The 13,445-nt window shown below is 42.0% G+C and overlaps 1 protein-coding gene across 6 annotated transcripts in view; it reads left to right on the top strand.

Annotated features, from left to right (window-relative positions):
- The window catches only part of INSYN1 (inhibitory synaptic factor 1), an 83,723-nt gene that overhangs the window by 44,164 nt on the left and 26,114 nt on the right, over positions 1-13,445 (top strand). For 3 of the 6 annotated variants that reach the window (XM_066592357.1, XM_066592359.1, XM_066592358.1), the window contains exon 2: positions 12,688-12,952. The gene's annotated coding sequence lies outside the window, so the exon portion shown is untranslated. Of the gene's footprint in view, positions 1-1,028; positions 1,140-11,992; positions 12,309-12,687; positions 12,953-13,445 lie in introns of those variants that run through there. The other 3 variants (XM_066592355.1, XM_066592360.1, XM_066592356.1) reach the window with 3 other exon arrangements.

Genomic DNA, 13,445 nt, shown 5'->3' with positions numbered 1-13,445 from the left:
TTTTGTCTTCAGGGAGAGGATTTATGTAAGTGCCCTATAGCTTATGATAGTGCGACCTGGATTCTGTCCAGCCTAACAACTTTTCTCAAAACGGTATGGCCATACCAATATTCCTTACATCCTGTCATAGAATTACACTACATATAGAATGTGATGTCTCAAGTAGTCAGAAGTCATTTAGATGGGTTAAGCTTTGTATAGCAAACAAAAGGGGAAGATTGTGTTTCAAGGTTCCACCTTGCACACTACATGATTGCGTAGTGATCCTTAAAGTGTTAACAGGTAGCACACTGAGAAATTCCCACTCCAGAATATATTCTCTGTTTAAAAGAGTCACCGGGTCAGCTTTTTCTTAAGTAGAGGGAAACTGTAGTGTACAGAAGTTGCTGTGCACACGTGTTATGGAAATTTCTGGATGGTCTATGTAGACTTGTGTTTCTGTGTTTTTCCACTGTCTTCTATGTGTATGAATATGATGTGTATTGCACCTTTGCAGCACGGAATGAATTATTGTCTGGGTTATGTCTGGGAAAGTATCTATTTGTATGTTGTGTGACATATAAATGTGTGTGTGTGTGTGTGTGTGTGCAAGGTGTGTGAGAAGAGCTTTTTGGCTGTTTCCTCTGAGAGAGAAAGAGAGCCTGGCTTGTACTCTGACACCTCTAGTCTGAGCACAAGAAGAGATGGAAGAGGCTGAGCAGATATCCCATTAATGCCAAGAACCCCTTCTCCTCCTTCACCCTCTTTTCATGGAGTACAAGTGGAGTTTGCCCACTGAGCGGTGTAAGGTGAAAAGGTTGCAAAGATCTGAGAGTGGACCAGTAGAGTATTGGTGGAGTTTCTCAAGAGTCGGTGTCTGGGACCAGGGAACCACAGTTAACTAGGCCTGTGTAAGTCACCCTGTTTCTCCCGTGTTTCCTCCCTTTCGCTTCATGTGTTCTGAACCCTCCCTATTTTGCCAGTGGATGTAAAGAGGACTGCGGTGAATTGTTTATTCAAGTTTCTCAGTAAACGGCTTCACCGACCGTACCCGATTTGGCCTTTTGAATTCTACCCCATGTGTGGGCTCTTATTTATTCCCCAGGGAGATAACTGTGGAGGAAGGAACAGTGGCATCATGAGTGACAAGAAGAACTAAGGTAATCCACTCATGGGTTTCTCTGTTTCATATAGTCTGCCCACATTCCTTGGACATGTCCCTGGTTTTCCTCCATGTCAGAGATGGTACAGCCACTATGACAAGTGAATTACTCTACCCCCACTGTCTCCTAGGCTGGGTTCTGCTCCTTAGACGCTGCACATTTATCCTCTTCAAATCCCAGTAAATATTTTCTATGGGGTTCAAGTCAGGCAACTGTGTTGGTCACTGTAGAATCTTCCAGGACATCTTCTAAAACAAATCCTTGAGTGACTTTGAGGTATGCCTTGGGTCATTGTCCTGTTTTAAGGTAAAATAGCGCCCTAGCTTTAGCTTCCTCACAGAAGTCATGAGTTTTTCTCCTAGGGTTTCCTGATAGTTGATTGAATCTCTGTAGCGTTTCTGGTGCTGGGTTTGGTATGGAGCAACAGGTGTAGTTACTGTGCAGGTCCAGAGAGCAGTTAAGGGGAAGCCAGAGGGCAGTATCAGGTGGTCTCAGGTTCGCAGTACAATGGATGAGGTGGGTATCATTGTCAGGAGGAAAGCCAGAGGTCAGTATCAGGGGGTGTCAGGTTTGCTTGTTGTGAAGGAGGAGGAGAGGAGCTTTCTCATCAGGAGAGAGGTGATCATGTGACAGAAGGCCCTCTCCCTCTGTTGGGTAATTTAAATGAATTCAAAGGGGCATCTAAATAGTTAACCGCTACGGTAAGTGTTAGCTTTGATCGCAGCTGCTGCAGCGAGGTGTCAGCAAAAATGGCTGCCACCTGCCATATATGGCCTGCCACCTTCTTTAATGCATTGAAGACGTTATCCAGGCAGTGCTCGGCGGGATCCACTTGGGTCGAAACCAATGCTCCAAGCCCTGTGTAGTAGCCAGTGCTCATAATTGCAAGTGCAGCTCTCATTGAAATTAATGGGGCCCCAACTTGCAATTACAAGTGCAGCTACCATTGATTTCAACGAGAACTGTGCTTGCAATTATTAATGCTTGCCACCACACAGGGGTCGGAGCAGTAGCTTCCGCTTCAACCCCAGTGTATCCCGGTGGGCACTGCCTCTACTTACCCTTGCTGCAGCTCTGATCCGGCGGCGCAGTGCAGAGTCTGTGACCGCTGACATAATAAATGTAGTAAATGCTTGGAACAAACTTTCAACAGACATGGCTGGAAAATCAAGAATAAATGAGTTCAGGCATATTTGGGATAAGCATAGATCTATCCTAAGGGCTTATACCCACTAGCGTTTTTTTTTAAAGCTGTGTGACGCTGCGTTTTTTTCAATGGGACTTTCTAATGTTAAAATCGCATCGCACAAAAAACACAAAAGCACAAACTTGCGATTTTTGTGCGATGCGATTTTAACATTAGAAAGTCCCATTGAAAAAAATGCTGCGATATCGCAGCGTTAAAAAAAAAAAACGCTAGTGGGTAAAAGCCCTAAGAGAGAAATAAAAAGGAAATAATATAAAGACAGGCTGGATGAACCCCGTGGTCTTTCTTCTGTTCTCAGTCTTCTATGTTTCTAGGTTTGCAGTAAACATTAAGTTGAGTACGCTGGAGTAATATAGCGGAGGAGTCGTACAAATTAAACATGAATGCCAAACACATAACTATAAAAAATTTAAATTGAACATAATCAGGAGATGTAGTACAATGCATAAAGAAAAAACTCATGAGTTATTAAAACACTTTTTCAAACACACTCAAAGTGTTCTCTGACTTTTATGTGTTACATGAATGAATTTAAAAAAAATAGGCTGCACTGACTCACGTTTTCAGATTTCTTTCTGATAAGGTCCACCTGGTACTCCTCAACTAGCAAGTCCCTTACTGAGCAGTTCAAACCTCTTTGCAGGTATAAGTGCTAAATTGCATGTGCTCTTAAGGGGGTTCTGTCATTAGAAAAGAAAAATTCTATACTTACCTATTAGTCTTCTTACCGCATCTTCTCCCCACCGATCTTCTCCTGGCTCATGCAGTCCCCCCAGGTCACCTCACCTCCAGCCAACCGATTCTTCTTCTTCCAGCAACGAAGCATACATTCACAGGCAGCCTCCTTCCTGCAGGGCAATGTACGCTACGTCACAAAAAAAAATTAAGGCACGAATGGGCAGGGGCACTTGAGTGGTTGCGAATGAGCAGAGGCACGTGAGAAGTGTTATCTAGTTGTTTTTTGTTTCTTGTTAAGTTAACTTGTAGATCCCCACTAAAATGTGCTCCATGTTTGACAGTGCCGTCCAGTGTGCATCTTGTGCAATGTATGCAGTCCTTGACCAGCTGGTCAAGGACTGCATACTGTTGTGCGTAATGCGAGTACGTCACACATTTGGAAGCCCAAATGTTCAACTCTGCGACACATTGACAATATGCGAAGGAGTTTGCTGCTCACTGAGCAGGCACTCGCTGGGGTAGATGTGGGGGTGGATGGTAATTCGGGAATGCAGGATGAGCAGGTAGCTAGCTAGGTGACAGTTAGGAGAGGTAGAGGGAAGAGAACCAGGGAGGCTAGTCCTGAACTGGCTTACCCCAACAAGTTTGCAAAGTTGGCAGATGAAGGGGATGCTATTACAAAGCCAGCACTGCTGCAGTACGACATGCCCTCTGACCGCCAGGGAGATGACCGCTCCTTTAAGAAGGGGAGCGCGGGAAAGGCTAGTCAGGTCATAGTGGTGGGGAACTAAATTATAAGTGAGACAGACAGGGCAATCTGGCACACAAACCGGGGTCGTCGAACGGTGTGTTGTTTTCCTGGCGCTCGAATTCGACACATCACGGATCGGGTTGACAGATTACTGGGAGGGGTTGGTCAAGATCCAGCAGTCATGGTACACGTTGGCACCAATGACAAAGTTATAAGTCAATAGAAGACCCTCAAAAACGATTTCAGGGACCTAGTATCTAAGCTCAGGGAGAGGACCTTCAAGGTAGTTTTCTCGGAAATACTACTTGTACCATGAGCCACACGAGAAAGGCAGTGGGAGATTAGGGAGGGTAACAAGTCGCTCCAGAGTTGGTGTAAGCAAGAGGGGTTTGGGTTCCTGGAGAACTGGACTGACTTTGCTGTCGGCTACACGGCTCTACTATAGAATGGCATTGTCTTCTTTTAGCCTAACATGTTACTAGTGACATAGCGTTCATAGCCTAGCACGGAGTGCCAAGCTATTGCTGAGACTGCGCATGCGCACTCTCTCTCTGCAATAGTATATGTACACTCGCGGTAAAACATTACACACGCATAGTCTCGGCAATGGATTGGCATTCCTTCCTAGGCAGTGAACGTTATGTCACTAGTGATGTAACTTACATACACCTGCAGGAAGAAAAATGCAGAGAATGGATGCTCCATAACAAGAAGAAGAGGTTCCGCCCGTCTTGCGGTGAGGTGACCTGGGGGACAGGAGAATATGCAGTAAGAAGATTGCCTGGGGAGGAATAGGTAAGTATTGATTTTTTTTTTATGACAAAACCCCTTTAAGGACAATTTTAAATTTGTGCCTGATATTGTCGCTGTGGTGCTATCTGATGTATGGGACCCAGTACATGTACATGTGCTATTTTCGTCCAAGAATTAGACAAGAATAGGACACGCTGTGATTTCTTTAGCTTAGACTTTCAGTCCAAATAAAGCCAAAAAGTCCATGTGCATACACCCATTCAAATGCATAGGTGCTCTTTCTGTTTGAATTTCAGCCCAACTTTTCGGTCCGAAAATCGGACAGAAATATCATCCGTGTCCATGTACCCTTAGGGTGCATTTATATAGGCAAGTGCAATATTAGTTTTAGAAAATCTGCCCATATTGAACTTGCACATCTGCGATTTTGGCTGTGAAAGCAATGTGTTTTGCGAGAAAATCACTTCGCTACAACATGCGATTTTCACACGGGTTTTGTTCCAAAAGAAAAAAATAGAAGAATTACATCACATTTACACAAAAATTGCATTTAAACGCAAGGGCAATGCAATTTTTTTTTGCTGCCTATCTTCATCTTCCCGTAGTTATTCTCAAACTCCAACACTCTGGTGCAGAGTTTGAAAAGCCAGCAAAGGAGAAGGGATTCCCCTTGTTCATTCGCAACCATGCTCCATACCACCGAGCGTAGTTGCACCCACGCTCGTTGGAATAAGCCCTTAGACGATCGTTCTAGAGAAAAATCGTTTATGTGTATGAGCACACTGAAAGTAAAGTGTTCTTTTTATGCAAAATATCTGACCACATCGCAATCAGGGCTTAAACAGATGGGCGTGTTTTAGTCCCGTTATGCAGCCGTGAACGTATTGGAGCATGCGCTCATGTGTTTTGCCCTCAGTCAGATAGTGCACATGAAAATCGCTCCTGTGGTTCCGTTGAGTCATCCTGAGACTCAAGTGATTCAACTGAACTACTTGACAGCTGTGAGCAGTACAGCACAGAACTGAGTACAGTAGCTACTATCTTTCTTCATCTTGTTTCCCTCTGTAACTAAAAGGGTATTCGCATTTTAGGCACTTATGGCATAACCATCTATGGGACCTACATCTATCAGCAGAATGGGAGCTAATCGCTTTCATAGACCTCAATAAAGAGATTGTTATGTTTGCACTTGTTCTTCTCAAACTGAAATCTAAAGAAGTTGGAGGAATAGGTAGCTGGATGGATGTTTGTACTAGAGCAACCACTTCTGCATTGCAGTATATTGAGAATGTGGTGAACAAGAAAGAGCAAACTTGGATCACCAGACCCCCTTTTCCAGTTCCCAGAGGGTCACAACGTTGAGACCCACTTTTATCTGACAGCATTCTGGATGTAAAGATTATCATCACTGTGAAACATATTTAGTATATTTATCTTGAAGAGTCATTTATCTTTAAGGAAGTATTTTAGCCGCGAGAATGTCATACTCACATACTAGACTAGGAAATATATAACCAATCTATAGTTGGTTATATAAATAATATATAGTTACTTAAAATTTAGAATGGTTTATCTAATATTTTTGTAGCCACTTTTAACTGATTGATTCACTTTTTGTGCCACTACATCCTGTAGTTTGGTTCCTTTCGCTGGTCCTGCATGCGCAGAGGACCCAGATTCCAGTCTTGAGTGTGCACTATTTAGTGCATGTGTGAGCTGAAGATTCATTAAATGTCTTTAATTTTACCCATTCACAAGTAGAGCATTCAAAACATTGACTTGGCAGTACTATATAGATACAGTACATGCTGTCCTGTGGCTGCAGACTAGACATCATTGCCTGTCAGCCACATAATTGCATAGAGAGCAATGAAACAGCACAGACGCTGGTATAAGCAGGCCGCTGCTGCCAATCACGTGGGCACAAAATAAGACATGCCCTCCCTGGTCTGAAAAGGAGTACTGATCAGCAGGAGTACTGATCAACAATAAACTACTGTTTCAAGCTGGACATTGTCTTTCCAGCTTGAAAAGTAGGAAGTACTGGTAGAAGTACTTAATATTCCAGGTTGAGCATTATCTCTCTAAACCTGAGAACTACCACTCCAGATTCGGTATGACACTCCTGGTTTTGACCTTTTACAACTAGGACAATTGTCATAAAAAGGACCACTACCCTAAATCAGTGGTGTCATTAGGAACATCATCCTTTGAAATCCATGATCAGAAGCATTCATGTATGGGTTCTTTATTGGAACTTTCAAATGCTCCCATATGAAATAACCCCTTTTTGGAGTGTGATAAAAGAAATAATTATCAATACATGTTGAGTGTCATTAAAATTCCAAGTTGTGTCGTTGAACTCACCACTCATCACTATTATTGATTGAGGAGCGGACGACGTACCTTCTACAACTTGGATTTTTGCTGTGTCTTTGTTGTGCCCAGAGTGCGTTTTTAAATAAATCTAATAAAATTTATGATTTTAGTTAAGTCACGTCTGTGAATAGGGCAATATACAAAAAGGCTTTCACAGAGGGGGCAGTTAAAGTCAACAAAAGAATATAAAGCCCAAATCACAGACGTGACTAACTCTAAAAACTTATATTTGTTAATAACTATATTAAAACACATATACTGGGCACTACAATGACAACACACATATACCAGGTTCCTCCAAACACCTAACAATTGTAGGAGGTGAGTACCACTGGGGGCCTGGAATTATTTTCCAACTCCAAAATTATTTTATATACAAGCAGGACAAGATCACCATTTTGATTTCTCGCTTGTAACAAATAGTACTTAGACTCACTCGCTAGTAGTGGTCAGTACATAGACTTGTTTGAGTTCTCACTTGTAATGATCAGTACTTAGACTCGCTCAGTTGTAGTGATCAGTGATGAGACTCTGATCAGTACTTAGACTCGCACACTTATAGTGATCAGTACTTTAACTCTACGCGTTTCACCAATAGTTTAGTGGATCATCAGGAGGTATAGTACTAGAGTTTAAAATTCAAAGGTAGAAGAGATTCAATATATCGAGGAGACCATCAGTCTGAGTTAGAGAAAAAAGCTGAATCTCAGATTTCTAAAGATGCAGCGAGATTTATGTAATGGTCAATGTAGTGACCGGGATGGATGTCCCCATTGACCAGAACATACAATTGCTCTTGCAGTTGGGAGCCTGCGTGGGTGAATTTCTAATTGGAGGTAAATTACATGCTAGTGCTCTATAGGTGGATAATGCATAGAGGTGACAAAACTAAATGTCTTGGTTTCCCGCTATGCAAGTCGATACAGATATGGAATTTGAGCAGACAAAGCCCCCAAGGTATCGGGAGAACCTTGTCTTGACCTATCGGTCCGCTTGTGAGTTGGAGTCAGGCACAGAAGAAATACTCCATTAGATATATCCGGAGTATTGAATAGTTAACATACCAGAGTTAAGGCTTGGGTCAGTGATGCAGAGAGGAGACACAGTATGTGTGTCTCAATCTCCTGACTCAATTCAATGGGCTCTAGACGCCATGCATAGCTTTTCAGCAGTATGGTCTATTGTGCTGAATTCCAACCCTAAGTGCTTAAATTTAGGTCATAAATATAGTGATGAGACATAAATATATGTCTCGATCACTAGACCTAAATGCACTTTTAAGCATGACCCTTCGAGTCCACTCCGGATATATCTAATGGAGTATTTCTTCTGTGCCTGACTCCAACTCACAAGCGGACCAATAGGTCAAGACAAGGTTCTCCCGATACCTTGGGGGCTTTGTCTGCTCAAATTCCATATCTGTATCGACTTGCATAGCGGGAAACCAAGACATTTAGTTTTGTCACCTCTATGCATTATCCACCTATAGAGCACTAGCATGTAATTTACCTCCAATTAGAAATTCACCCACGCAGGCTCCCAACTGCAAGAGCAATTGTATGTTCTGGTCAATGGGGACATCCATCCCGGTCACTACATTGACCATTACATAAATCTCGCTGCATCTTTAGAAATCTGAGATTCAGCTTTTTTCTCTAACTCAGACTGATGGTCTCCTCGATATATTGAATCTCTTCTACCTTTGAATTTTAAACTCTAGTACTATACCTCCTGATGATCCACTAAACTATTGGTGAAACGCGTAGAGTTAAAGTACTGATCACTATAAGTGTGCGAGTCTAAGTACTGATCAGAGTCTCATCACTGATCACTACAACTGAGCGAGCCTAAGTACTGATCATTACAAGTGAGAACTCAAACAAGTCTATGTACTGACCACTACTAGCGAGTGAGTCTAAGTACTATTTGTTACAAGCGAGAAATCAAAATGGTGATCTTGTCTTGCTTGTATATAAAATAATTTTGGAGTTGGAGTTCGGACCACTAATATTGTGATTGTCCTGATCATTACAAGTGTTAGTTCGAACCGACACCTTGTTCTTCTTGTATACAATATAACTCAGGACTCCTTACTCCGATTTTTGAATTATCCTATGTTCTCTTGAAACTATCTCGGGTAGAGCGTGTTTGTTATAACATACAATCACTTCCTACTCTTATTGAGTGGAAAATAATTCCAGGCCCCCAGTGGTACTCACCTCCTACAATTGTTAGGTGTTTGGAGGAACCTGGTATATGTGTGTTGTCATTGTAGTGCCCAGTATATGTGTTTTAATATAGTTATTAATAAATATAAGTTTTTAGAATATACAAAAAGGGGTCTAAAAGAGAGCCTGGTAACTACAGGCCGGTAATTCTCACTTCAATATGTGAAAAAAAATATTCAAGGGGTTTCTGAGAGATGCCATCCTGGAATACCTTAAGGAGAACAACAAAATCATTAAGGGGTCGATCATGTCAGACCAATTTGATCAGCTTCTAAAATAAAGTAAGTTCTAGGCTGGATATGGGAGAGTCTATTGATCTCGTATATCTGGATTTCTCTAATGCATTTGACAATGTGCTATATAATAGGCTGATATATAAAATGAGACAGCTCGATCTGGGTTAAGATGTGTGTATCAGGGTACAGAACTGGCTCAGAGATAGAAAGCAGAGGGTGGTAATAAATGATTCATATTCTGATTGGACCACCATTGCTAGTGGGGTCTAGAGGATTCAGTATTAGGCCCCATTGTATTCAATATATTTATCAACGACCTTGTAGAGGGGCTGCACAGTAAAATATCAATATTTGCAGACGAAACAAAATTATACAAGATAATTAATACAAAGGAGGACCATCTACGGATGCAAATGGACCTAGATAAGTTGGGTGCTTGGTTAGAAAAATGGCAAATGAAGTTCAATATTGATAAATGTAAGTTTATGCACATGGGCAGGAGAAACGGATGTCACCAATATACACTAAATGGGGTACTGCTAGGGAAAAGTGAGATGAAATAAGACCTGGGGTAGTAGTGGACCGTAGACTTAACTGGAGCAATCAATGCCAGTCAGCTGCTACAAAAGCAAATAAAGTATTGGGGTGCATTAAAAGAGGTATAGGGTCGAGGGCCGAAAACATTATTCTTCCACTATACAAGGCACTTGTCAGGCCTCACATGAAATACTATGTTATAGTTCTGGACACAGGTGCTCAGGAAAGATGTTGCAGTGGTTGAAGCGGTTCAGAGAAAGGCAACTAAACTAATAAACTGAATGGGAGGACTGGAATACCCAGAGAGGCTATCAAAACTGGGATTATTTACCCTGGAAAAGACGGAGAAGGGGTGATCAAGTAACTATGTATAAATACATGAGGGGACAATACAATGATCTTTCCCATGATCTGTTTATACCCATGGCTGTGACTGTAACAAGAGGACATCCTCTACTTCTACAAGAAAGAAGGTTTCTATACCGACATTGTCTTCTTTTAGCCTGACGTTACTATGTTACCATCATGTGATCCGCCACATGACGTCATTGCAGGTCCTTCTAAAGCATATATAAAACACAGCCTGCCAGCAGCCATGTGCTCACAGAACATGATATCATGTCATCACAAGTGCTAATGCCGCCAACAAAAGTCCAGCCTTCACCGAATCATGGACCGTTGTCCATTGTTAAAACAAACCGTCGCTGTCATGCAAACCTGTCATCACAGAGGGTTCAATGCTGCCATGACACAGTGACAAGCCACAATTTCACCTCGGCCATCAGCTGAAGTTTGTAAATCACGTGCAGCTCATATGCGAAAGCAACGTACCAGAGCTGTGTGTGACGTGCATGTAGCAGAGTTGAGTGGCTGGTACTATAATTTCCCAATAATTACTAGTTATAGGCTTTTATAGCTGCGGTGTTCTGGAAGGTGTGCACTGCATGTGTACTTACAACTAATCAGTGTTCATTCTCACCAGTATACTTTTCCTGTAGCTCTGTAGCCTATTTAAACCCAGAGCTGTGACGGTAACAATTGGGCATCCTCTACGTCTAGAAGAAAGAAGGTTTCTACACCGACATAGAGGGGGGTTCTTTATTGTAAGAGTAGTGAGACTATGGAACTCTCTGCCTGAGGACATGGTGATGGCGAACTCACTAAAAGAGTCCAAGAGGGGCCTGGACACATTTCTTGAGTGTAACAATATTACATGCTAAAATCACTAATGACTCCAGAAGGGCTAATGATCCAGGGATTATTCTGATTGCCAGATTGGGGTCGGAAAGCAACTTTTTTCCCCTAAAATGAGGAAAATTGGCTTCTACCTCATGGGGATTGTTTGCGATCCTCTGGATCAACATTAAGGGGTAATAGGCTGAACTGAATGGATATCAGTTTTTATTTCAGCTTTACGCACTTACTATGTACAGTGGTAAGAAAAATAAAGACTGGAGGAAATTCAAATACTTTTGTTAAGTGTAATGGGAAAAAAACGAATTTTGTGTCTAAATTATGAAAAGCGTATAAGGCTTATTGATACCTGGCACTCACGCAGGTCTGTTACTCATGCGATATATAGCACCCTGATGTATACCTCAACTTGTGGGACTTCACTGCACCATTTCTTTATTTCTTCTCCTTTCATATGTAGCTACCTAGACCAGGGCGCTTGTCGTGTAATTGTTAATATATGTAAACAAGTCCTTTGTAACGTTCAGTTAAATTAAAATCACCTATTTTAAATAAATAATAATCTGCAGTGATAGTAAATAGGAACCATTAAAACAATGTAAGGCTACATAGCCAGCCTATGGATGGGAAAGTAAGTTAAGATAAACACACTGCAGTTCTCTAGCAGGGGAGGGGTTAATGCAGCAGTGCCCTATACAACAGTTCCGGGAGAAGGTTTTTGGAACACGGCCCATTCGTAGCAAGGAAATAGTTAACGATAGTATAGCAAAGGGTACAACATAGGTGACTATCAGCAATGTGGTACTAGAGCGATGGTCTGCAAGTCCCTACTAAACAATGTTCAGTATGTTTCCCTCCTCCATCACTTCCTCCCTCCCCCTCTTCTTTCTCCTAGGCAGAGCTGGGGCACACGCTCCGGCCACTGTGCTTGACAAGGGGGAATCCAGAGACACAGCAAGTGATAGCTGTGCATCCCCCATGATAGAAAGAGGAGAGTGTCCCCTCCCACAGGCCAGCAAAGGGAATTGTGAAGAAGAGAAGGGTAGAGAAGAAGGAATGTCGCAGAGGGCTGAAGCATCCAGCACTGAATCAGCTGTGTTACAGCATCAGGACCAGAGAGGGAGAGATGAGGCCTCAGCTCTGTGTCTGCTGCCGTCTACCCATGCTGAATAGAGGGAACACTGACCCTTCCAGCACCGCACGGTGAGGGAGATGTTACATTGGACATAGGAAGGGAGAAAAGATGGAATGCATAGAAATTGAAGGAATAAATGCAGAGAGAGTAGGGATGCACAGGGAGAGTATATGAGAACACATACAGTATAGATGTTGCAGGCAAATATACATGACTGTAATGTTAGGCATACAAGGAGAAAATGGGCACACAGTAGAAGGAGGAAAAATATGGGACCATCAGAGGATATAAAGAAGGGGTACGAAGGGATTTTCATAACAGATGAGATCTTACATTGCTTAGGCAAAGGTAAGACTTGTGTATAGAGAAATGGTGGAGGAGAAGAGCATGGAGTAAAGACTAGAGGGAAAGCAGGTGACATTACTAACATTCTATCTATCCACATAGGTTGGAGGAGCTGTTCTTCACTTACCAGAGCCCCTGGAAGCAATCCCTAAGGTTTTATATGGCATCTGGATTTGGAAACATAAAAGATACATTTCCTGTGGTGGCCTTGTGAGAATCATTGAGAAGGAGAACTCCCTGTTCTGGATTATGCGTAACCCTGGGGTTGCCTGGATGTCATTTTACAATCATCAGAACTGAACGATAAAATACGGGAAAGTCTCTGTTTTTTGACAGACATAGTCAAATCACCCATCTCAATGACCAGGTAAGATGAAGCTACAATCTGCCCCCTCGCACTTCTGGCTAAATGTGAAGGAGAGAAGGAGATGGAGGATGGGGGTGGAGTATAGGGAGAAGCAAAGTGTTCAGTACGGACTAAGGCAGAAAGGGGGTAATAGAAGGAACAAGTCAATAAAGGCAAAGAGACTATAAAGATCCAGGCAAAAACAGTAATGTGTTTATGATAACCATTTTTTTAAAATTATAATAAGGCAATGCATGCTCTGCTTAACCTTCCTACAATAAGTCCTCCTATTTCTATATATAATCTCCTATAGAAATAATAAAGCCATATTATGACTGCACATTCACCAAGCTAAATATTTTTGGGTGACATATTCTGTATCTGCTAGGGCATGATAGATTATCATACTTCATGTGTGATAAACAGTAATATAGTGTTAATATAGGAAACTAATTGTATATTCCTGAAAAATCTTGTCACATAACTAACTGATCCATAAATGTTTATTTTATGC

Source organism: Eleutherodactylus coqui, chromosome 2 (assembly GCF_035609145.1).
Source record: "Eleutherodactylus coqui strain aEleCoq1 chromosome 2, aEleCoq1.hap1, whole genome shotgun sequence".
In the NCBI taxonomy this organism is placed as follows: Eukaryota; Metazoa; Chordata; class Amphibia; order Anura; family Eleutherodactylidae; genus Eleutherodactylus; species Eleutherodactylus coqui.
This window is presented reverse-complemented; position numbering and strand designations above follow the sequence as displayed.